At 50.8% G+C, this 4164-nt stretch overlaps 1 pseudogene; it reads right to left on the reverse strand.

The window, feature by feature from the left end:
- Window positions 1-239: 239 nt before the first annotated feature.
- On the reverse strand, window positions 240-3623 carry LOC125529550 (annotated as a pseudogene).
- Between the last annotated feature and the right edge of the window lie 541 nt (window positions 3624-4164).

Here is a 4164-nt window from a genome sequence, read left to right on the forward strand (position 1 = left end):
TTACCATAGGGCAAATATAGTGGCTCACGAGATTGCAGAGTTTAGTTTTGATAATAGGTCTAATGATATGCTTCTTAATACTGCTCCGCCCGCGTGGCAAATTTTGTAATGAATGATTGTATGAAGGTTTTAATAAGTTAATTAACATATGGTGGGGTTTTCTCACAAAAAAAACCATGGCGGTGAACAACAGCCTATTCATGGAAGACCAATCTGAGTGCAAGAATCCGTCAATTGCATTGAGAGCAAACGAATGTGTCTTCATTTATACTACAAGTGTATGTAAACCTCCCGTCCATCGGTTAAAAAAAAGGTACCGATCCAAAGCAAATATGCAGCAAGAACGGGAACGCTAACCAGCAAAACGTACTCTATACAACGTTGAACAATAATGAACCTATCTGATTCTAAACACATGTAGAAACAAGTCCTGAACTAACAAGCATTGAGATCCAACTAGCAGGCTAGACGAACAGCTCGAGCAAGACAGGTAGCTGGTCGGCGGCGGCCTGGTGCCCCGCCTCCTGATCCGACAGCGCGACCCACCGGTCGAGCGCCATCTCCTCGCGGTGCCGACGCATGTGGCCGCCGAGAGCCTGGCCCGTCTCGAAGCCCAGCCCGCAGATGTGCCAGTCGTGCTGCTGCCTGTGCCTGTCCTCGCGCCTTTGCCACTCCCGGATGGCCCTGGCGGCGCCGACGCCGAGCTCCAGCCCGTGCCGACCCCGGTGGTGGCTGGTCCGGTGCGCCCGCCCAGCGCCTGGAACGTCTCGAAGGCCCGGCCGCACGTCTTGCAGACGAACTCCCCCTCCCCCGACATCGCCACCACCCTCCCCCGCCGTGTCCTCTTCTTTGCCGCCGGCGCACCGGTGCCAGAGTCGTCCGACGTCGTGGTCGACGCCGAGGAGTCCGTGCTCAGGGACAGCGCCAGCGAAACAATCGGCTCCTCCTCCCTCGCGCGCTTCATCCCCGCTCCCATGGAGATTAATTTGCTGCTCCTCTTGATGATCTGCTGGATTTTGGTTGATGCTCTTTTCTTTTGCGTTGCTGTAGTTCCGCGAGAGGCTGCCGCACTTATATATAGGTTGTGTAGCTGGCATGCGTGTTGCTGCCGGGGGAGCTTACGTGTGTGCCAACTTGGCCTACCTCTGGCGTCTGCGGACCAACCGTCGGAAGCCACCACGACGTTCGCGACGTGACGGATTGGATCGAACTCCATCGGGATACAGTATTAATAATATGGCAGATAGCTCCAATGGATATTTCCGTCGTGCGTAGCGCGGCCGACCGGCTGCGGCCAAACGTGTGGTGCGGAGTGGCGTCAGCTGTCACGCCACAAGACGCGCCGCTGCTCGGCCGCCGGGACGGTGGGTGGGATTCAGCGGCTAATCCATTAACCGGAGCGAATAATTTAGTAGGTGTTGGCCGGCGGCGCGAGCGTGAGGATCGAACGGAAGGGTCTGGAACATTCCAGGGCCTGGGAAAAGATCTTTGACCGAGCAGGATATTTCAGACTTGTGAAGGCTACGTATGTACTTCCTTTTTGCAGGAATACGCTACTGTACGTGCGTGTTTCACATGTATACGAGTCTGCAAGTACCTTCTCTATATTTCTATAGAAGAGAGAAATGGTATAGGTGAAATGTCGTCATGACATATGGTATGATCTTGGCTCTCTTCTCTCGAAAGAGGCTTTCATGCTATAATTTTCGAGCTACATAAGTTCATCTTATTGGAGTATTTGTGAGAGAGAAATAAAAACGTACCGAACCAGCCTCAATTTTCATTGTTGATGTTCTTTTAGGAAAACCATAGGGGATTTATCCTGATTTTATGTTTACTTTATTGATTTTCAAGCTTATAGGAACAAAAGTACAACAACACTCTGCTGCAGTGGCTGAAGTTAGAGCAATAATAAAAGCTAACAAATGCCTTCAAAAATTCGAAGAATTGAAGAAGGAGACGGAAGCTCGGCGAAAAGCCCTTGCCCACAATTGTCGATGTTTGTTGCGATAAAAGAGGAGTTGTTGATTGATTAATTGTACCTTGTCCCACTACTTCCCTCGAATAGATGAAGGCCCTGACAAGTGGCCCAACGAATTCACCCCCTAGTACCTCAAAGGGGAGTTGATGATTGCACGTCCCCGATCCTCTCTCAAGCAAATGATGGCGCCGACAAGTGGGCCAGCAAATTGACCTTGTAGTACCTCCAAATGGGAGTTGGTGATCGCGTCTCATCCATCCTCTTTCAAACAAATGTTGGCGCCCACAAGTAAGCCAGTGATTCAACTCATTTCCTTACTTGCCTCGTTAGACCTAAGCACGCTTTTAAATCAAAATCATGCTCTCCGAAACATATATCAACATAAATGCTTCCTTGCTACGTTATCTCTACATACCACGTACTATGCCTCTCGACATGAATACTGATGATCCAAATATTGGGTGCTCGAAACATAGAGCTCTCCCTACACATAATCACCACATTCCAGATCTACAACGTGATAATCGGCCCACAAGTCTCATTTCTCGCAACAAACTCACCGCTCCATACAACTTTTTTAGGTTCGTATATACATATTTTTTGCAGGGGAGATTCGTAGACACGTAACCATCGAGATAACCATGGCCGAAAACCATCTTGATGTATGATCACTTCCGCCCTGCGACACAACTGCTGTCTATTTTATGCTCCCTTTTCTCTTTGCCAACAATTCTTTTTTCTGCTTTTTACATATGACCTAGAGTTTTATTATACTAAAAATAATTGTGTGTGTCAACGAGACCCGGCCTGCCTCCTTTTCAAAGAAAAAAAAATCCGTGTGAGGGAGATCGTCATGGATTAACTCAACTCGTAGTCGATTCAAGTAGAACAAAATAAATGTATGAATCAATAAAGTATAGATAATACCAGTAAACAGTAATGAATGAATGATTGAGTCCTAAAATATGTACACATATATACGTAATAACATGAGCGAGCAGACCAACTATTGTGCAGCAAATGTACAAACCAAATCGTGCACATAGGTGATCCTGTAAATCTGGACTTGAACTAGATATGCCTCGCTATTGAACTTGAGAGAAATCGGTGATGCAGTGCTAGACGAAGAGCTGGAGCAGAACGGGCGGCGCCTGCGCCGTGGTGGCGGCCTCCTGCTCGCGGTGCCGGCGCATGTGGCCGCCGAGCGCCTGGCCCATCTCGAACTCCAGCCCGCAGACGTGGCACTGGTGCGCCTGCTTCTGGTCCGTGGTCTTCTTGGTACCCGGCTGATCAGACCCGGCAGCGAGGCCAAGCGCGAGCCCGTTGTGGCCGCGCAGGTGGCTGGTCCGGTGGCCGCCCAGCGCCTGGAACGACGGGAAGGCGCGGCTGCACGTCTTGCACACGAACTCGCCGGCAGCGACGCCGCGGCGCTGCTTCTTGGTGCGGTCGGCCATGGCGCCGAGGGAGAGCGAGAGGGACAAGGGCTGCTCCTGGGCCTGATCTCTGCAGTGCTTCATCGAGGAAACCATCGGCACGGGGCTAGCCAGGCAGCTAGCTAGTCCGGTATGAGCTGCTCGACGAGAGCTGGTGTGTCTGTGCGATCCGCGGAACGATGGAGGAGATGGGAGATGGATTCAGTCAGTCGGAATCGGTCGATTGTGTCTCGTGGATGTGTGGTTGTGTTCCGTGGATTGTTGGCCTTTTATACTAGAGGGATGGAGTACTCGTACTCGCAGGTGGTAGCAGCCAAGCGCGTTCTCACGTGTACACCACGTCGTTGTTGACATCTGGGGGGTTTCGGACGTGGAGCCAGTCGCGATCGGCGTCCACCCGGCTAAAGTGCGTGTTTGAAAAGGCCGAACTTTCTCTTCTTCTTTTTTTTGAAGGACGAACTTTCTCTTCTCTTCTCGTGCTTCAGTTGAGAGCAATTGTTAGCTTGCTCCCCAGGCAGCGCACACGCGGTTGGACGTACGGAAGGGCCCGCGAAAGGGGACGGAAGCTTAGGGCATATCCAACAAAAGATGTAAAATTACAGATGTAAAACAGAAGACATCAAAAATTACATCATTAAAAAATGCTTCTTACTTTTTCATTTTTGATATCTTTTGTTAGTGGGTGGCGGCCGAATCGGGACGGCGGCAGCACGACGCGATTGGGGGCGGCGGCGTCAGGTCAGCGGCGGC

This window comes from Triticum urartu, unplaced genomic scaffold (assembly GCF_003073215.2).
Source record: "Triticum urartu cultivar G1812 unplaced genomic scaffold, Tu2.1 TuUngrouped_contig_5683, whole genome shotgun sequence".
Lineage (NCBI taxonomy): Eukaryota > Viridiplantae > Streptophyta > Magnoliopsida > Poales > Poaceae > Triticum > Triticum urartu.